The sequence below is a fragment of the Rattus norvegicus genome, chromosome 10 (assembly GCF_021556685.1).
Source record: "Rattus norvegicus strain SHRSP/BbbUtx chromosome 10, alternate assembly SHRSP_T2T, whole genome shotgun sequence".
Taxonomy (NCBI): domain Eukaryota; kingdom Metazoa; phylum Chordata; class Mammalia; order Rodentia; family Muridae; genus Rattus; species Rattus norvegicus.
Window position 1 is genome coordinate 112,548,065 of NC_141543.1, and position 21,909 is coordinate 112,569,973.

At 48.3% G+C, this 21,909-nt stretch overlaps 1 protein-coding gene and 1 pseudogene across 21 annotated transcripts in view; one reads left to right on the plus strand and one right to left on the minus strand.

Moving 5' to 3' along the window:
* Positions 1-6,487, minus strand: part of Ccdc57 (coiled-coil domain containing 57) — a 103,479-nt gene extending 96,992 nt beyond the window's left edge. For all 21 annotated transcript variants that reach the window (XR_015631072.1, XR_015631071.1, XR_015631066.1 and 18 more), the window contains 1 exon segment: positions 6,336-6,487. The gene's annotated coding sequence lies outside the window, so the exon portion shown is untranslated.
* A 9,656-nt stretch (positions 6,488-16,143) lies between these two features.
* Positions 16,144-16,580, plus strand: LOC148003220 (dolichol-phosphate mannosyltransferase subunit 3-like; annotated as a pseudogene).
* The last annotated feature ends 5,329 nt before the right edge of the window (positions 16,581-21,909 follow it).

Genomic DNA, 21,909 nt, shown 5'->3' on the forward strand with positions numbered 1-21,909 from the left:
AGCCGCTCCTGAGCACAGGATCTGGTCAGTGGGAGAGCAACACACAGCAAAAGGTTGATATGGAAAGGCAATCAGCCTCTCCAGGTGATAAAAGACGCTGGGACTTCACGAAGTTACAACAGAGCCAGAGAGTACCAGAGCTGGGAGCAGGGCCCTCTTAATAGTTGACACCACCCTTAAGAGGGAGCAATTCAATCTCGGGTGGCTGAACGCCACTTGTCCCTCTAAGAAGTTGGGGGACGCCGACCGCTCGGGGGAAGAGTAACTAGTTAGCATGCCAGAGTCTCGTTCGTTATCGGAATTAACCAATCTCGGGTGGCTGAACGCCACTGAGGGAGCAATTCAAAACCAAGCCCTGAAGTCACCTAAGGAAAGTCTATCTGAAAGGGAAAGAGCCTTCCCACAGGCCCAGCAGGGGTCCTTGCCGTGTCCACCATGTGCCTAACTCCCCAGCAGGCCCCCTACAGTTGCTGTTCAGGGATATGCAGCAGAAACCTATGAAAAGCACTGTGTGCTTTCTGCTCAACAGGTGAGCCACAGGATTGACAACCCTTCATTCAACTGTCTACAAATATGAGACAATTAATAAAAATCTGGTTGATAATTAATTGAAAAGTATTAATATGCAGTAGTAGACGCTACAGTTTAGACAAAAGGATAAGTTGTAAAAGCATAAGAACAGAACTGAGGACAAGCTGTCTGGGCACCAGAACTGGACAGCCTTCCACAGTGGCTGTTTCCTTTGGTTTCCTTCCTGTGAAGAACTGCAGCTCGGGTGTACTTGGTTCTCTCTGTTAACAATAAGAAAAGCTGCGTGTCCGGTGCAGAAGAACACTATCTACTCTGGATGGGGGGACACTGTCATCCTGTCATGGCTGGGAGGGAGGGAGGGAGGGAGGGGGAAGGGGAGGGAGGGGAGGGAGGGGAGGCTTCCTTGTTTTGGCTCACAGTTTGGCAGCACAGGCAGGCAGTACAGCAGGAACACAAAGCAGCTGGTCACCATGTCACCATGTCACCTTGTCACCATGTCACCGCGTCACACCCACACTTAAAAAGCAAAAAGAGATCATCCCTGCTGCTCAGTTAGCTTTTAGCTCTCTTTCTTCTTCAGCTGAGACATCGGTCTATGGAACGGTGCTCCCTCCAGTGAGGGTGGGTCTTTCCACTTCAATTACCTTAATTGGGAAAGTCTCTCAGATATGCCCAGATATGCTCATAAATGATTCTAGGGACTTTAATTGATGAACAATGTTAATCACCACACTACCCAACGACCTTTACTCACAAACATTTGAAGGACTTGAACTAAGCTCAGGGAGTCTACCCTTTAAATGCTCACAGGAGACAAAATTCAAACCTATGAGGTTCCAAGTTTTTTCATATTCATCATTAACTGCCAGAGCCACAGCTACAACCATTTTCTTTTGTTGCTGGATATTTGAACCCTGAGATCGTGTTATTTACTGAAAAACCCTGTTTCTGGTTGTGGCGTGGCTCAGCCTTTAGCACACCCTTAGCACACCCTTTAATCCCAAATGAAGGTAATTAGTTTGTAGAAGGAAGAGCCCATGTTTGAAAATTATGTCAAACTGAGTGACAGAAAAAGTGACAAATCAAAGAAAGATTTGACAGGATAGGATATGCCCAACTCTCACAAGGGAGAATGAGAGGAGCTTTACTGGGACAGTTTTACGGACACAAGTTAGCAAGTTGCAGGAAGAGAGGGAGAGGGTGTGTGTGTGTGTGTGTGTGTGTGTGTGTGTGTGTGTGTGTGTGTGTGTGTGTGTGTATAAGCCAGAGAGTGAGGAGAAGCCAGAACAGATTGCCAAAGTTGATATGAGGCAATTCAGGAAAGGCCAAGAGAGAGAGGCCAGATCAAATCAGTCAGCTGGGGGAGAAGCTTGAGTCATAATAGCTGAACTCAACCAGACACCTAGACTGAAGAAACAACTGGGAAGGAGTAAGTTTATTTAGTAGCAAGTCTCAGAGACTAAAAACATTCTAGGCCTAGATAAGATTGTATAGAGGCTGGAAGCTTCCAGGACTAAGCTTAGGTGAGCAGACTGAAGCAGTAAACTGAGAATAAAAGTTACGGTTACAATTTTTAAATGGATCTCCACTATCTTACTACACTCCCTGGGTCACACAAGTAATTGAGAAACAAAATGGAAGAGAAGTCATACAATCTCACACTTAAGAGCTAGGTCCATGTGGACTATTAGATACATACAATGTTTCACATGCCCCCAAACCCACAAAACTTAGTAATAAGCATTCAGAGTAAAATAAAAACGAGAAAGCCTAATGCCATTAAAAATGGGTATCACACACAGACTTTGAAAAATAATATTTTGGTTCTACATTCTAAGTAAATGTAAAAACTGCACATAAGCAATATACCTGACAGTTATAATAGGCCTGTTTTTCATAGGAAAATGAGCTGCCATTCTGAAGCCATGTTGTGTGTGCTACAGGATGTCCTGCTTAGCTTTTTGTTAGCCTGGCACGAGCTTGGAGTTATTTGGGAAAAGGAATGTCAGTTGAAAAGAATGCCTCCATCAGACTGCTCGAGACTGCCTGTAAGCAAGGCTGTGAGGCAGTTTCTTGGTTAATGTGTGAGGGTCTAGCCCAGTGTGGATGGTACCACCCTGGGCAGGTGGGATAAGAAAACAAACTGGGCAAACCATGAAGAGCAAGCAGGCCAGTGAACAGTGAGTGCCCTCCATGGCCCCTGCTTCAGCTCCTGACTCTAGTTCTTGTCTTGTCTTTCCTTGTGACATCTATGGTTGTGTAAAATGAGTCAATCACTCCTCCCTATGCCAGTTAATTTTATGTCAATTTGACACAAGCTATAGTCATGTGAGAAGAGGGAACCTCAATTGAGAAAATGCCTCCAGAAGATCAAGCCATAAGCAGGCAAGCCTGTAGGGCACTTGTTTTCTTTTTTGGAGGGGGAGAGGAAGGGAGTTACTCTGTGTAGCCCTTGCTATCCTGGAACTCACTCTGCAGACCAGGCTAGCCTCGAACTCAGAGATCTGCCTCTCTCTGCCTTCTGAGTGCTGCAATTAAAAATGTGCTCCACCACTCTGCCACTTCTCTCTCCCTGACCCCTTTCTCCCTCTCTCCCCTTACCCTCCCCCTTGCTCTCCACGTGTGTCCCTAGTCTGCCCCCCATCCTTCTCTGTCCCCTCTTTTTCTCTGCCTCTACTCCCTTCTCAACTCCCCTTTCCATGTCCCCAGATAAATTCTATTCTATACTAAAAAAAAAAAAAAATGTGCTCCACCACCGCCTGGCAACAAAGACAGGATGGCTAGTTTAAAGAGAATTCAGTCTTTGTTTTTCTTTTTGTTTTTCTGAGACAAACTCTCTATGTAGACCACACTGGCCTGGAACTCACAGAGATCTTTCTGCCTCTACTTCTGCTTCAGACTTCTAGAGTGTTGGGGGTCGGGGGGTGCTGGGGTCCAGGAGTCACCTCACAAACCACTCAAACATCAATCTTAGTCAGAAAGGGATAGTTTATTGAGCATTTGCGCCAGGACTGATTGATCAGGGCCACAGACCAGACTTAAGAGTTACCTGTGACCTGAAACCAGGATCCTACAGAGCTTTTAAGCCTTGAAATCCAAAAGCATCTGTGCCAAGTTATTTCACCAATCAGAGCTGAGGGACAGGGAATCTCCTTAGGAGCACGTGCTTCTTGTACACTTATCCTGCTCCCATTGGTTGGGGTAGTCAATTGTGGCAACTTGGCTTGCCAACCAGGCTGTCAGTTACCCATTTACACGTCTCTTTTTCTGCCAAGTAGGATGTCAATTCCCAGGTAAGTCTTGGGAACTTAAACTTTATTCGACCCCTACTCAAAATGAGAGTTTTACTCCAAATGGCTTCTTACATCAGTGCGGGTGGCTCTCTTATGTTGAGGTCTATCCCAGGGGCAGCTTAAGAAGACAAGAAACTACAAAAGCTCAGGCACAGGTGCAGGAAGGCTGCTGGGTGGTTCGGGTCCAGGCTTCTTGTGGCTAACCATACAAAGCAGTTTTAACTCTATTTGTTCCCAAGAACACCAAAGCATAGACCATAACAGAAAATGCGATCAGCTAGAGCATGAGAAAGTTTCCTTATACTGCTAACATCACAAAACGGCTGCTGGACAGGCAATAGTTACCTAGGCCTTAACAGGGGAGAGAGGAAGGAGAAGAGGAGCTGCAACCGAGATGTAAGGTGAATAAATTAATTAATGGAAAAATTATAAGGAAAGATTGTTTTACAGCAAAGTGCCAGCTAATAAATGTAGGAGTAATAGAAATTAGAAAATATTTGACAAATACCACATACATAATTACTTCAGGACCAAGGCTGCCAGAGGCAGAAAGAGGCCACCACACTTAAATGCCACGGCTCTCTGACTCCACATCAGGCAATGCAGGTGCTGATTCTCTGCCAGTTTCAAATGAGGCCTAACGGCTTCAGTAAAAAGAAAATCCAGGACTCAGAATAGAGATGCTGGCTCTTCAGACTGAAATTACTGGAATTATCTGGGTGCTTAAGAAGAGACAAGAGACACAGGACCAGAAGAGTCATTGGGCCAGTTAGTGAGGATGTGCTGTGACTGGGAAATCTTCAGCTTTCTGAAAAGATTGGTATTGCTTGAAGGTAAAGTACTATCAGGGAGAGGGAGAAAAATAATAGACCAGGTCCTGCAAGTCAATTATCCCAGAGAAAAGCAAAAGAAGTATATCCTGGGAGCTGATATACGGGTGTGGTGGCTTACATATTCAAATGCTCAGTCAACAAGGAGTGGAACTATTTGAGAAGATTGCAAGGATTAGGAGGTGTGGCCTTGCAGGAGAAGTGTGTCACTAGGGTGGGCTTTGAGGTTTCAAAAGCCATGCTGGGCTGTCTCTCCGTCTGTCTGTGGATCAGAATGTAGCTGTCAGCTATCCAGAACTATGCTCACTGCCATGATGATAGTAGACTAAGCCTCTGAAGCAGTAAGCCTCCAGTTAACTGCTTTCTTTTATAAGAGTTGCTTTGGTCATGGTCTCTTCGTAGCCATAGAACAGTAACTAAGACAATGGGCTTATATGGGACTGTTCCTGAAGCCAAGGGAATTCCTGCATGGTCGTTATGAAGCAGTTTCATAAAGGATTCCAGGATATAGTGGAAGGGCAGTGACTTTTGAGGTCCTCCCTGTGGGGACATCAATGAACTCCATCTCTGCATGACTAGCCTGTGCCATCCCCAATCCCTTGGAGCTGTGGTTATCCTTCACCTCTTATCCTCAGGGAGGACAGACCTGTACCCAGGCAGGAGCCCTGGAGAATACATTCTGTGCCTGTTTCCTGCAGCTCTCCCAGGGCCCCAGCTGCCAGAGCAGTGATTGAAACCTACTCTGATCCAGATTCTAAATAAAGACTGCTGGAAACTGTATCCCAGTTTAGTCCGAAAGGTTTGAATGGTTTGATTCAGTTAACGTGTGATTCATTTTCTCCACCTAACATAGCAAGAATAAGACAGAGATTAAAGCAAAAAAAAAAAAAAATCAGGAAGCTTTCACTGATGTATGCTAAAATTAGTAACGGAAAATATGGTTAGAAGCAAGACACAGTCAAGCACCTCCCCAAATGGTATTTATTATTTACAATAAGAAAATAGTAACTCTGTTACTTATTTAGGTTTTAAGAAAGGGTCTCAACAAATCTCTGGCTGTCCTGGAAGTATGAAGACCAGGCTGGCCTTGAAATCAAGGAGATCCGCCTTCCTCTGCCTCCCAAGTGCTGGGACTTTAAGGAACGTGCCATCATGCAGAGCAGAAAATAGTAGCTTTATGTTAGCCACTTGGCAGGCACCACTTAAACCACTCAAAACTTAGCGACGAAAGTATTCCCCAGTAACGGGCGTCTGCCTTCTGAGAGACGCTGCCATTTTCTTGTTAAAAATGTGTAACTTAGGGGTTGGGGATTTAGCTCAGTGGTAGAGCGCTTGCCTAGCAAGCACAAGGCCCTGGGTTCGGTCCCCAGCTCCAAAAAAAAAAAAAAAAAAAAAAAAAAAGTGTAACTTAATCACGTTAAACATCGGGCCAACCCAGGAAATAATGCAGTCTACAAGACAATGGACTAATGAAGTCAATGAGGGACTGAAGCGCTGTTGCAGGTTGCAAAGCAGTGAAAACAATGCAGTTATGTGCCGGTTTGAGTGAAACCTGCACCCAGTGCTGGTGCTGGAGGCTATCCGAGGATAACCGCGTGTAGCTACTCACGAGATAGGCGTTTCGGGAGTCTGGGTCAAAGCTACAGGGGAGCAGAACCTGATGCGATGGCCGTCCACTCACCGCGTGTGTCACCCGGCAGGACCCTACGGAATTAGCTTCGACTCCTGCGTACGACCTAGAGCTGCGCCAGGCGGGACCGGGGTCTACAGGATTCCGAGCATCCGCACTCTCCCGCCCGCGCCTAAAGCTCGGGCCACGTTACCATAGCGACTGGAGTCCGCAACCTTGGTCCCGGTGCACTCTGAGCGGCGCTGGTGTCCCGCCGGGCAGAAACAGGAGTCTCAACACAGAGTTCCGACCTGTGCGCTGTACGGAAGGAAGAGATGCATGGTGTTCCGTGGCTTACCGGACTCCCTAAGCAGTGCATGTCAGTGAGCAAGGACCCGCACCTGTGGGGCCCTGTGCTCTTCCCCTAGCTGACCTGACAGTCCCCAGGATGCCCATCCTGGAGCCCCAAAGGGCTAACTTCAGCTTAGCAGGAGGCGCCCGTAGGCGGAACGACTAGGAGCTCAGGGGTGGAGCCTGCGAGTCGTGGGTGGGGAGTTATTTCTGGACTTAGGTTTTTCCTTTGTAGATGGTTCATGAGACTGTGACAAGGGGGCACATGCCGAGGGTGGGTGGAGGTTGCAACTAGAGCCTGTCGCCAGGCAGAGAGGGCTAAGTGAAGGAGTTGATCCTCCTTCAGAGCTCTGGGTAAGGCAGGGCCACAAGAAGTCCTTCCAAGATTTGGTCTGATACCTCAAGCATCAAAGGGTGAATGATTCTCCAGGACCCCAGCTTTCATGGAGCTTATCCTACTGGACTAAGAAGAGTTGAATGGAATGGGACTGGTTACTGGGAGGGGCCTGCATGGGCCCACACCAGTAATTAGTTGTAGGCTGGCCTGTCTTCCCTGTCGTTTAAATTCTCAGGTCAACTGAGGGCCAGGGAGATGGCTCTGTGGATGCATCAGCCTGATGACCTAATTCACACTCTGGGACCCACAGAGTGGAAGGAGAGGACCAACTACCACGAGTTTTCCCTGTCCTCCACATATTATGGTTGGTGTACATGTTCACACAGTTACAAATACACGAAATAAATAATAAAAGGAACAGTATTCTTAAGTCTTTATACTGAAGAAGTTAAACACACCTCCACCAGCATAATCTCTAGGGGACGGCAAGTGTCTGGGAATCCCCTCTTCCAGGAGGGCAGCATCAGGAAGTCTAGTCATTTCTACTTTCCTGCCCTACATCCTGCGGTCTTCCTGTTAGTCTCTTTCCCTGTGCTTGCTGTCCCCATTTTCTGATGGCATATGCTTGGTGCTTGACCTGAACTATCCCCCAACCAGCTTGTCTTTGTAGCCTTCTCCTCAGCCGGGGATCCCCTGAACCCCTAAGAGCCTTCTGTTCTATTAGAAAGTGAGGTAGGCCCAAATGTCAGTTCTTTGCTGCCTAAAACTCCTGCCTTAGTGGAGAGGCCCAAGGGTCAACCCCATTCCAGACATATCCACAAGAATGCTCACATCCCTTGTCTCTGCCTCACTCTGTCATATTCCTGGGAGCTTCTTGTAGCTTGCCTTTGCTACTTTGTGGTTCTTTTTCCCACCCTTTATTCTCCCACCCCTGTTTCACTCCCATCACCAGATAGGAGAGAATGGTTAGAGGGGAAAAAATAAGATAGAGACCCCTGGATCTAATTTCTTTCCTTTCGTTTCTTCTTTGAGCATAACTGCAACCTCCCCACCCCACCCCACCAAATGACCAACAACCACCCTGACTTCTCAGGGACCTAGCATTTATATAGCATTTATACAGCCTCTGAAAAGTTCCCAGAGTTCCAAATGCCCCACGATCGAAGAAACTGTCTGCAGCTAGCAAAACCACACCTTTGCTAGAGCACGAAGAAAATCATAGTCGGCTGCTGTGGACAGTCTGAAGCAGTCTCAATATCTCCACATCTGGGGTTAAAATGAAAGCTCATTCTTATGATATTTCTGTGTTTTCAAAGAAGGCAAAATTCCAGAATTTTCAAAAATGCCACGGTGGCTTTCCCAAGGTGACAGGGAACTGGACCTCTATGTACAAAAAAAAAAAAAAAATGGCCAGGGAAGACTGAGAGAAACAAGCCTAAAGCTGTGTGCTCAAATTGGGGCCAGGCCACCCCCAAGAGAGCCAGAATAGGTGCCACCTGAGTCCTTCAAGCCCCCTCCCCCTCATCTGTAAAGTGAAGGTCTGTAAGAGCCTGTGTGTTGTAGAAGGAAGTGGACTCCCCGTAATCAATATTTTGAATTCTAAGTCCCCAAAGGGACTGTATTTGGAAGTTAAGGCTTTAAGGAGGTAATTACCAATTAATGAGATCATCGGTGTGGGACCACTATAAGAAGAGGAAGAAACACAGGAACACACAGGAAGGTCAAGTGAGGACATAGGAAAAGGGGGCTGTCTGCAGGCTGAAAAGAAGTGCCAGAGAAAACCAGCCCTGCTGGCTTCCTGACCTCATTCATCTCCAGAAGTGAGAGAAAGGAGTGTCTGTTTGAAGCCCCAGTCCTCTGCATTTAGTTATGACAGCCAGGATGGAAACACAGCATCACAGGTACATGTGCCTGGAACTGTGGCTGGGTAACCTAGGCGTCATAGTGACTACAGTCATTCTTGCAGCTAAGCCACATGCCCTGGTACCTAAGAACAGAAGCAGGGGTGCCATCTAGGTCTAGAAGCTATGATAGTGTCCCACAGCCTTCGTACTAATCTCAGTGCAATTGAGCTAGGCTCCCTTGGCTGATAGCTCCCCTCCATGGCTCGGTCTAAGGCTGTATCTTCCTCAATTACTCTGCCCTACCAAACACCCCTTGCACCCACAAGATTCTTTCAAATACCACCTGAGGGTGCTGGTTCACGTGGCCACACCCTGCAGCCTCCTAAATGGCCACATACAAGTCCTGCCTCGATTCTTTCAAGGCAGAGGATGTGCTGAAACCCTCGGCACCTCCAGACAGGAGAACCCTCCCCTCCCCCCTCTCCCACCCCCCTACTGTCTGTCATACACCTCTTTCCCTCACCTCTTCCTCCTTTCTTAGCATCACCAGTCAGGAGATGGTTAAGGAGATGACATTTACTTCACTCTCTTGGAAGACAATGCAGATGGAGCTCATGGGTGAAAGACAGACCAGGGGTTGGGGATTTAGCTCAGTGGTAGAGCACTTGCCTAGCAAGCACAAGGCCCTGGGTTCGGTCCCCAGCTCCGAAAAAAAGAACCAAAAAAAAAAAAAAAAAAAAAAAAAAAGACAGACCAGTTGCAGTAAGAAAGGATAAAAAACTTAGCCCTCATCATTCTGGGGAAACCAGGGTGCTGGTAGGGCCAGCCTCACCCCCGAGGCTCAAAATGAAGATCCTCCTTGTGTGCTTTAGCTGCTGCTGGTGGCAGCATTCTTGGCATCCTCGGCTGCAGGTGCTCTCTACACTGTGCCTCTCTTCCTTCTCACACTGCTCTGCATAGGATGCCAGTCACACTGGGCCTGGATGTACCTAAGGCAGTGCAATCTCATCTTAACCAACTGCATCTCCAGTGATCCTGTTTCCAAGCAGGGCCACATTTGAAACACGGGTGGCTAGGAGTTGAGCCTGTCTTCTGGGGAGCCAGCATGTATCCCACTATAGAGATCATTGTCTGGGCCTGTGCTGACAACTTTGCAGTGATCCCTGCTACAGGTTAAGATGCAGAGGAGAGGTCAACTGTCCTCTACCACCTGGCATCAGTGCTGCCATCCCAGTGCAGATGTCAGCACATCTCTGTGTAGTAGATGCATGGGCTCCTGGGTGGAATGAACAAGGAAGGGTAGAAAGGCTGAAAGGCTAGAATTTAATCAGAATTCTGGGATGTCAGAGCACAGGTTGACTCGGTGGATACTACTGACCACTGAGTGAGCAGCCTAACTTGGTAGCTAGACACTCTCCTAGGAAATGCCCTGGGGTAGAGGGCAACACAAGAGCTACCCAAGGACACCTGGTTCTGGCCACCCACAACTTGGGAGTCTTTTCTTTGACTTTTGGCCATAGGTCAACCTTGCAGTGGCATCTACCCGCAACAAACATACACACACACACACATACACACACACACACATTCACACACATACACTCATACACATGCATATACATACAACCCCTCCACATAATACACATATACACATACTTCCACAAACCCCACACATACATACACATATATACACACATATCTCCCTCCACATTCACACACACATATACACACGCCTCCCCCAATTCACAAACATACATACACCCCCATACATACACACATACATACACACACATCACACACACATACACATACACACACACCACACAAATTCACACACACACTCCACACATACACATACATACACATATATACAACCCTCCCCACATAATATGCACATATACACACCCTACACACATATATACAAACACACCTCCCCCCACATTGACACACACACCCCACACACATATACAGACACCCCAAACATATATACATACATATACACATATATCCATATGTACACCCCACATATGTATATGCACACATTCATGCATATATATATACACACATACACACACCCCATACACATATATATACATATACATGTACAAATATATACACACATACCCACCCCACATTAACACACATACATTTACACACACACACATTCACACAGCCCCCCCATACCTCCCACATACATACCCCACATTCACACACACATCCCACACATTCACACATGCACGCACATGCATGCACACACACAGACACACAGACACACACACACACAGACACACAGACACACACACACAGACACACACACACACACACACACACACACACACACACACAGAGCTGTCTGCTCTAGGACTCTAGGCCTTGTTGGAGCCACAGTAGCACAGGGATCTGCTATGAGAAGTAGGGCAGGGCTCTACCTGGGCACAGGCCTCTGTGGGCTTGAGCAAGCTACTTCCCTTAGGTTCAGGAAATAGCAGTGTCAAGCTTGCTGGGGTGACTTCTCCATCTGCTGGGGAGCAGGAGGTGAGCTGAGGAGTGAAGGAGACAAAGGCCACCTGTTTCTTGGACCTCTCTGAGTGACAATACATGTGGATATCATATCTGTCCCTTACAAGGTCCCCGAATAGGGAGCCGCTCTGGGAATGACTATCAGCGGCAATGTCTGTCTTCGGCCCTACAGTACAGCAGGACATGTACAAGTTGTCCCTGTTTCCTAAGAACCAGAGAAATATTCGAATAGGGCCACCGGGATGGGTGGGCTGCCTAGTGACTGAAGTCGTAAGAGATGATGCTTTGGCCAGGGACTGGTGGCACTTGCCTTTAATCCTAGCACTTGGGAGGCAGAGGAAGGCGGATCTCTCTTAGTTCAAGGCCAGCCTGGTCTGCAGAGCAAGTTCTAGGGCAGCCAAAGTTACACAGAAAAACCCTGTCACGAAAAGCAAAAACAAAACAAACAAAAAGAAAGAAAGAAAGGGTTGGGGATTTAGCTCAGTGGTAGAGCGCTTGCCTAGCAAGTGAAAGGCCCTGTGTTCGGTCCCCAGCTCCAAAAAAAAAAAAAAAGAAAGAAAGAAAGAAAGAAAGAAAGAAAGAAGGAAAGAAAGAAAGGAGGAACGGGGACTTCGGAGGAAAGGAAGGCATGCATCTGAGAAGGCAGCTCTGGTCTTGTACAGAGGGAAATGCCAGCTCAGTCACCCGTCTCTCCATCAGAAACCTGTGATCTTTTGCTTCCCTGTGCCCTTGGCCTCTGAGGTCTTAGTGCTGACTCACAGGGAGGGGCAGTAGTTCCTGGTTTCTGATGGACAGTTGGGCAGAGCTTTCACCCGCCCCTTGGTCTGGGGCATGAGTTTAGCACAAAGGTTATCTACCCCTAAGCTCCCTGTTCCCTTACTATGGGCTGGCCTCTCCTGGAACTCTTGATTCTTCCATGATGAAATCTGAGAGCGAGAACATTTAAAAGCAAGGGTAGGAAGATCATGACCTCTGTCCCCTTAGTTTGGGGTGATCTACGTTGTGAGTGTTTAGTTGCAGTGTAGATGTGATAGGCTCCAGGTAGATGGTGGAGACAAACCAGTCCTCAATCAGTAGAGGAGGAGAAATCAAGGGACCAGGTACATTTGTCGTTGGGGTCCCAAGCCAGTAGATTTCCAAGCTGTTTTCGGCAGAGGTCGTGGTGAGACTGTGAGCAGGACTAGCTCAGGTAGACCACTGTGGATGCTCATCTGAGCCAATGCTAAATATAAGCAAAGCAGTGCTGACCACTGGGGAATTCTGCAGTTCCACCCCACTGCTGCTGGAGAATGGGCTAAAGGGATCAGGGCTGGATAGGCTGGGGGCAAGACTACCTCCTGCTGACCATCCACACACCTTGTCTGTGTGATCCTGGTCCTGAGCCTAGAGGTCCAGTGGGATGCAGGGAACCTTGGGAATTACTATTGGTATGGACAGAAAGCAAAGGAAAGAAGATTCGGAAGGCTGGGGATATTGAGGGGTGCAGAAGCAGCTCTGTTTGGGCCAAGCAGGACTGAGGGCACCCCCAGGGCACCCGGGCTACATGAACAATCAGAAGGGCCAATGTAAGGGTAGTCTTGAAGGCTGTGAGAGTAGATGAAGTACAGTAGACAGAAAAAAGTAAGAACAAGGTCCCCAGGATTGACTCTCCAGGACTCAAGAGATTCGGGTGATGTGGAGAAGGTCTCTGGGCTGCTAAGGGAGGAAACCTCTAGAAGCTAGAGAGGACCAGGGATGTCCACAAGAGAAGCCATGGGTGTGAAGAGTGGTTGGTTTTAGGTCCATGTCAAGCCAAGGCAGAGAATAACCAACACTACCTGATAAGGGTTTCAGTGTGTCAGAGGTGGTGGGAATGAGGAGCAAGGGTCTGCTCAGTGCTAGAGTTGGTAAGTTCTGATAGCTATCCCTGTGACCAGAGTGTTCATAGACTGCTGTCAGCAGAGGCCATGCAATCACAGGCTGTTCTCTGAGCTCCAGAACAGGCCTTCCCTCTGTCCTCAGCAGGACTTTTGGCTGCTGGTAAAGCCTTGGTGGTCCCGTGGTTTCCTAGTGTCACTTCATAAGCCAAGACTTAGAAGGGTCACTTTACAGCACTGCCTTTGAACTCCGAAGCAGCACGTTGTTACCTGCTCTTTACAGACGGGATGGTGATACAGACAGGTTGGGTGCTGCTCTGAAGTCCTAGGGATATGGAGAAAGATGACAGGCCAAAAAACATCGAGGGAGGGGAGGGAGACACTACTGATCAGGAATCCAGCGGAGGCTTGTGATGGCCATTCTTGGTTGTTGACCTGACTGTGTCTGGAATTGACTAAAACCTGAGTGGCCGGGTACGCATGTGAGGGATTTTTCTTTTAAACCATTATTATTAAATCAGTTGAAGTGGGAAGACCCACTCTTTATTTGGATCTTTTGAGGTGGGAAGAGACACCTTTAATCTGGGTACACCTTCTGGAGGCAGCCTATGTAAACGACAGAAGAAGGAAGCTCTTCACTCTTTGCCCCCTTGCTTTCACTTGTGCTGGCAAGGCCTTTCCTTCACTGGCATTAGAGCCTACTTCTCCAGGATTCCAGTGTCTACTGAAGACCCCCTGAGACATCCAGGCTCGTGGACTGAACGACTACTGGATTCTTGGTAGGCAGCCACTGTTGGGCTAGCTGGACCAAGGCCTGTGAGCCAATCTAATAAATCCCTTCCTTGTAACAGTTCTGCTACTCTAGATAACCCTAATACAAGGCTGGGTGTGCCACCACAAGGTCTGCAGAGCAGACCTAAGAGACTGGGGACATGGACAGACACAGCAGAGGAGGACAAGAGATAAAATGGCCCTCTGTCTACATAGCCTGTCTCCATATCTCAGGCTCACCCACAGGGAGATCCAGGATCTAGATGGTTCCAAGGAGCTGGAGTTCCCTGCAGCTGGCCAAGGAGAAAGGACACAAGGAAGAGTGAGAGGAACAGGTAGGAGAAGAGTACCCAGTGGGTTCAGGACCTATAGAACCAGCAGACAGTTTGTGTCACAGTAGGTGTATGTGGAGGAACCCAGACTCCCAGAAAAAAATTCCCTGCTCATCCTTCAGGCTTAAAGACTGAACTGGGGTGGGCGTGCCCCGATTCATCAAATGGAGAGGACATGGACAATGGGCTTTGTCACCCCATGGGAGAGAGGGAGACCCAAGGCAACCTGCAGTTTGGCAGGGAAAGTCCTGCCAGGCAGTGCTCACTCTAGCTTAGACCCAGAGGAGGGTAAGTGTAACCAAGTCTGCAATGGAGAAAGTGACAGTTCTCTGACATAGCAGCACATAGCTGTAACCCCATCACTAGGGAGGCAGAGGCAGGCAGAACCCTCTATGAGTCTGAGGGCAGCTTGGCCTACATAGTGAGTTCCAGACCAGCCAAGGCTACAAGGTTTTGAAACCTTGTCTCAAAAAAGAACAAAACAAAATGCTAAGCCAAGCTCTATGGTTCAGACCTTTAATACCCGCACCTGGGAGAATAAGGCAAGAAGAAGGTAAGTCTGAGACTAGCCTGGGCTACACAGCAGTGAGAGCCTGTCTCACAAACAAGAATGAAAGACATTTATGTGGTGCTGGTAGTGCAGGTCAGTAGATGAACGCCTGCATAGCATGCGAAAGCTCCTGAGTTTGACCCGAAACATTGACAACAAAAAAAATGCCAAACATTTTTTTTTAAATGCTGAGATGAGGGGGTGCCCACGTGTAGAGGGATGAGACCAGACCTCTATCCCAAGCCATTCACGTAGAGTATCTTGAAATTGGACAACGGGTCAACAAATCATCAAATCTTAGAAGAATGAAACACTGGGTAGGGTTCTATTCCCAGCATCAAAAATAAAGAGAAAGAAAAGAAAAGAAAGGAAAAGATACGCAAAACATCACGGCAGAGGATTTTTGTCAGGACACTAAAACCGCAAGCAATTAAGAATAAGGGTGACGGGGTTGGGGATTTGGCTCAGTGGTTAGAGCGCTTGCCTAGGAAGCGCAAGGCCCTGGGTTCGGTCCCCAGCTCCGAAAAAAAAGAACCAAAAAAAAGAATAAGGGTGACAAAAGGTCTGGTGGTGTGTTACCTTTAAGCCCAACACTTAGTGGAAGAGGTACAGACAGGTGGGTAGAAATCCAGGCTAAGTCAATGCCACATACTGAGACCTTAGGGGGTGGGGGTGGGGAAGCCATTAAAGGAAATGTTCTAGGGGCCAGGAAGATGGCTTAGTGGGTAAAGCTTTCACTGCATAAGTATGAGGACAGGAGGAGTTCAGCTCTCTAGCAACCATGTAAATGCCAGGGAAGTGGGTGTGGTGACCTGTCTGTGATCTCAGCCACAAGGAAATGAAAGTGGAGACAGGGAGTCTCTCAGGCAAATTAGGTAGGCAGACTAGCCAAATGGTTGAGCTCTGGGTTCAATGGGAGATTCCGCCTTAATAGATTGGGGAATAATCTGTTGTCTGTCAATATTGGGGCTCCACATGCGCATATGGGCTTAAGCACCCTCCCACATACTACACACACACACACACACACACACACACACACACACACACACACACACGCACAGAGTACACGATAGAAAGCAAAGACATGATGTTTGGTCCTAGTCCCTTTAGAAATGCAAATCAAAACCACAGTGAGCTGCTACTTCATACCCATAAGGACGACTTCAATAAAAATAAAAGCAGAAAACCCACAACCAGAGAAGATGGGTGTTAAGAAGAACATGGGGGAAACTGGAAGTCTTCTGCTCTGTGGTGGGAGGGTGACATAGGGCAGGTGGTGTGGAAAGCAGCTTGGTAGGTAGTTCCTCATGAAGCTAAACACGTAATTCCTGTGTTGTGTGAGCCAGCGATTTCTTTCTTCCGTATCTTGCTGAGAAAGGCGGCGACGTAAACATGAAGCACACACGATGACGAAGCTAACACAGTGGCTTTGGGGACTGGCTCTCCTGGACTCTGCCTGGGCTGCCCTGACCCTGGGAGCTCTGGGCCCAGAACTGCCTTTACCCTGTCTTTACCCTGCCGGGAGGTCCTATGGCCACCGCCTGCCTACCTACTGGTGTCTGCTGGCTGCTGTGCCCTGAGCACCATGAGCTATGGCACGGCTACATTTCATGACTGTGAGGACGCTGCTGTCTGAGAGTTGCAGAGCAAGATCTTGGAGACCCGAGCTGATTTAGCCTGCAGGGGGCTGCACTTCTGACACCTGAATCCATTCTGGTCTGGGCGTCTCTCCTCATTCCCTATTAAAATATAATTTTATTTTCTAAAAAGAAAAAAAAGAGCATAAATCACGATAGCTAAGAGGCAGTAATGGCCCAAACTCCACACATACACATACATACACATACATACAACCCTCCCCACATAATATACACATACACACATACATACACACACACACACATACAGACATACACATATATATGCATACACCCCCACAGGCACATATATACACACATACACACACACCATACATGTACACACACATATACACATATATGCATACACACCCCACACATGCACATATATATACACACATACACACACACGCCATGCATATATACACACATACGTGTACATATATACACACATCTCCCCCCACATTCACACACATACCCCCACACACAAATGGGCGTCCATCAACAGGTGAGCAGATGCACAGAGAGAATACTTTCTGTCCAAATAACAGGATATTGTGCAATACCAAAGGAGTGAAGTACTAGTGGATCTGAAGACTTCATGGTCAGTAAAAGAAATGGGTCGCGTAAGGCCACATCCTGAGCCAGGCCTGCAACCCCTGTGTCTTTGGGAGGCTGAGGCAGGAGGATTGCAAGTTCAAGGCCTGCCTAGGAAACTTAGCAAGACCTGTCTTAAAATAAAAGGAAGGAAAACATTTGGAAGTAGAGCTCCACAGTGGAGCACTTGCCCGAGGCCACAGGTCCAGTCCCTGACATATGCCCCGCTTCCTTGTGCATAAAATGTCCACAGAGAAAGAGGCAGAAGGCGCAGAAATTGTTGCCACTCGGTAAGGAGTGATTACCCACTGGGTGCAGGGCGTTGTTATGGAAAGATCATGGTCACACAATGCTTGCAGGCACTGGATGCCAGAGTTCCTTTATGAAAACTTCATTTTGATTTTAAAAAGGACAAGTAACAGTGTACCTTGCCGGGGAAGGGCAATTTGGGGAAGTAGCAGGGAAGACACACGATCCAGGTCGCACTCGGTGGGGGCGGGGTGGGGGGTGTCCTTCTGGGCTCTACGTGCACACACATTTTCGCTTTGTATATGTGTGTACTATGTGGGTGCGCCCGACCACTCGGATGCATGGAGGGGTCAAGGTTAACATTAGGATGTTTCCCTCGATCACTCTGCCTTTTAAAAAAAAATACTTATTTTGTGAGGGAGTTTGGGTTAGAGGGTGTGGTGGCAAAGGCGTGGAGGGGTGGGAGGGGACAACTTCTGGGAGTCAGCTCACCTTACACTCTGTTGAGGTGGAATGTGCCATTTGTTTGTGATGCTTCAGGCCAGCCAGCCTGAGGGCTGTTATTTCCTCTACCTCCTACGTCAACACAGGAATGCTGGTATTACAGGTACTCACCATTGCATCCAACTTTTTATGTGGGTCCTGGGAATGAAGCTCAGGTGGGCAGGTTGGTGCAGGGACCACCTTTACCCACTGAGCCATCTCCCCAGCCCCCGCTCTATGCTTTGGAACAAGACCTCTCCCTGTTTTGCCAGGATGAGGGGGCAAGTGATCCACCCTTCTCTGTCCACCACCACCACCTTGCTGGGGTTATAGACATAAACTGACAGTCTTAGCTTTTACACTGTTTCTTGGGATACAGACTGTGGTTCTAATGTTAGAAACGGGTCCCAAGAAAATGTCCACACAATCCAAAGAGTTTCAGCAAGGTAAAAAGCTTCACTTGTGCACAAAGAGGCAGAGTGAGGCAAATCCAGCAATCCAGCATGCCTAGGGGTTCCCACTGGGTTTTATTTCTAATGCAAAGAGGTCTTGTACCTCACTCTGATTGGTCAGAGCTCACATTCTTTAAGGGATTATGCCACTTAGAATGGCATACCTGATAAGCCTCGTGCAACCCTGAGCACAAAGGTTTATCTTGGAAAGACGCTGAGTTGGAGAGGGATTCTCACCAGATGATGTCTTTACTAATTTCTTTTCAGGAGCTTGAGAGATGCTCAGTGATTAAGAGCACTGACTGCTCATCCAGGGGACCTGGGGTTCAGTTCCCAGCACCAACATGGCAGCTCACAACTGTCTGTAACTGTGGCTCTAGGGGATCTGATGCCCTCACACAGACATACATGTAGGCAAAAACATCAGTGCATATAAATGTAGATAAATTAATTTTTCCAGATGTTATTATCTTATATCGAGTCTTTCACATGCATGTATTATGTGTACAAATGCATGCCCTTGGAGGTCAGAAGACAGCATCGGGCCCCTGGGACTGTATGAAATTACAGATGGTGTGAGCTACCATGTGGGTGCTGGGAATCTAACCTGGGTCCCTCTGCAAGAGCAACAACTGCTCTTAACCACTGAGTAACATCTCTTCAGATTCTGTCTTGACTAAGTTCTTTATAGCTGGGACTTTCATGACCTCATGTAACCCTTTGATAGCGAAGACAGCAGAGGTCATCTACATTTCCCACCCTCAAGCTTGTGCAGAAAGCGTTTTACCCAGTGAGCCATATCAATTCTACCTTCAAGACCAGGACTTCATATGTGTGCACGTCTGTGTGTGTGTGTATGTGTGTGTCTCGACACCTGGGTTCTAAGACTGCTGTGTATGCTACCACACCGCTTTGCGCAGGAGCAATCCTAACCGGAAGACAAAGCTCCACCCTGCTCGAGTCTGCATCTTGCTGTCCGTCTACTGGATGATTTGCTTGGTCGTGGGACTTGTCCTGCTCATACATTCAGACACTTGACTGCCTCATGTGGTCCACACCCAGGTGCTTCCTGTGCCTCTCCTCCTTCTCCTCCAGGGCTGAAGGGTGGAATGTCTGGTCCTAGTATTTCTTCTCCCTTCTTGCTGTCAAGATCTTCTGTGGACAGCTATGGTAAAGCCGACCCTTCAGGCCCCGTGAAACCTCGGGGTGAGGGGGCCCATCTGAGATCTTGTTGTGGCTTTGTGTGTTCCAGGCTAGGTGTCTCAGTGTGGCCTCGTTCAGAGACAGGACTTTTGGGAGGTTTCTGAATCGTTAGGAATGGACACCAGGAATGGTGTAAGCAACTTTAGGAGTGGGCCAGGGAAGTCTGTATCTCACTATACCTGCAGGCGCCTGGAGAAAAAGTGCTCTGGTTGTGGAGTAAAGGTTTCAATAGTGTCTCCTAGATCCTCTGGACAGAGATCACTCAGGCAGCAGGGGTAAGAGACAGGCAGCTGCAGACTTCAGGGAGGTGAGCTGTGCTTGGGACGGAACGTTTGTCCCAATGACTTGGCTTTCTTTACCTGACCCAGCTTGTCTTGGCTCCAATCCATCATGGGGTAGCAACTGGTGCTGGGTGGTTCACAGAGGCTTGCCCAGGCATAGTGATTAGTCTATAATCAGGATGATCACGGAGAAACTCCATGGGCCACAAATGTGGCCTCTGTATGGCTCTATAGAATCTGAAAGAGTCCTTGGCTCCTGACTGGAGAGGAGATTTGACCTTCCAGCCCCCTTGGGGCAGCTGACAGAGAAACCTTCAGATAACTCTTTCCTTGTTTCTAAGATCATTTTGGAGACAAGGAGGAGCCAGGCAGCTCTCTGGGAGACTGGATGGCTGCTTAAGACTGGTGACAGACAGGGGGTTGGGGATTTAGCTCAGTGGTAGAGCGCTTGCCTAGGAAGCGCAAGGCCCTGGGTTCGGTCCCCAGCTCCAAAAAAAAAAAGAATCAAAAAAAAAAAAAGACTGGTGACAGACATGGTGGCCTTCACTTCCCATGGTTCCTAGGGTCAGGGATCTTGGGAAAGTCCATATCCCCCAGGGATCCAGCCACTAAGTCGCCTCAGAGCACATTCCAGGGCCTGATGGGACTTGAAGCTGTGGAAAGAGGTGGGAAGTGTAGGCTGCCTGGAGGAACTTGGATTTTAGAGGGTTGAACCAGATCTGACCGGATCCCTAGGCAGTTGCTAGGAAACTGTCACCTTGCCAGGGATAGCTACATCTTCCCAAGTACTTTCCCTTGAGAAAGGGACATCCTGGTCTGGTGGAGGGCCACGGTAGGTAGGCTGGACACCAGATCCAGGTCTGAAGAGAGCTCCCACATCCTTGCTAGGTGAGCTCTAGAACTGTAGGGGCTGTGCCACGGAATTTGTTCTTAGGCTCTGGGGTCCTGAATGCTCCTAGCTCAGAAAATGGACTACAGGGCAAGTAGGTCACCAGGTCTGCAGACACATGGTTATTGATGGTGCCACTTCTAACCTTTGGGAGACAGGAGGAGCACTGGCTTGGTTTCTGTTTCCTTGTTGGGAGCTCTGAGTTATTTGGTCTGAAGGAAGGGTCGGGGTTGGCAAGCACAACTGGCTATCCCTAGCATCTGAAGGATAGTGTCTGGGTATCTGTGACATACCCAGTGGCTGAGGCTGGAGTTTGTCAGCTACCTGTCATAGGTCTCCACCCCTGAAGACTGAAGCCACCCCCCAAGCCCCATGCAACTTGTTGGAGGCCATGGGGGTCCTCACACAAATAGTTTCTGAAGCACCTTTTGAATAATAGTCAGACCCTAGGCAGGGGTGGAGGTCAGACTCTGAATGACTCTTCATGGAGGGTCATTGGAGAGTGGACGCCTGATAGCGCAGGCTCGCCTTACCAGGCTGGGCATCTCAACAGGCAAGGACTCAGGATGGTAGGCTGTGGAGCCACAGCTAATGCCCATGGTCCCCCGTCCCCCTTCCTTTTCCCCTCCCCCATTGCCACAGTCAAAAAAGTGGGCAGCTGTGACCTTTTGGACTCAGAGAGCACCCTTTCCTGTTCTGGCTGTGTTGAGATCTTTGTCTAAAGTTGAGTTATTATCAAAACTTCCTAGCTTTAGGGGACCTGGGGTCATTTAGGAGCCGCAGTAGAAGTGATGGAGTGTTCCTTTATCCCAGACTGGGTGCTCAGGGATAAGGGTCCTGGACCCTGTCCACCAAAGGTGGTGCTCCCTGATGCCTCCTCAAACCGAAGTGCCCAATTATTTCCATTGTGTGGATAAGAAAAATGGGGTTGATGTCGCACCCCTCATAGGACCTGGAAGAATTCTCCCCGCTCAGAAGAATGGCTCTGCTTCCTCCCAACCCTGTTGCTTTCCAGGCAGTCAGCATTTGTGGAGCAGGCTAGAAAGCTGCTGTGCTGTCCTCCTGTGCAGGGCTGGGACTATGTTGGGATTGGTCTTGGGCTCTGTGTATTCAGATGCTGAGTTCTGTGCCCCAAGATCAGGTTGCAGTCTGGACATGGGCAGCGTATTGATCAATGTGCCGTAAAGAATGTTCCCCCAATAAACTCTGATTAGATAATAAAAGTCTAGAGCCTGTGACTGGGCAAGAGAGAGAGGAAGGTGAAACTTGAGAGAGGTGTGTGTGTGTGTGT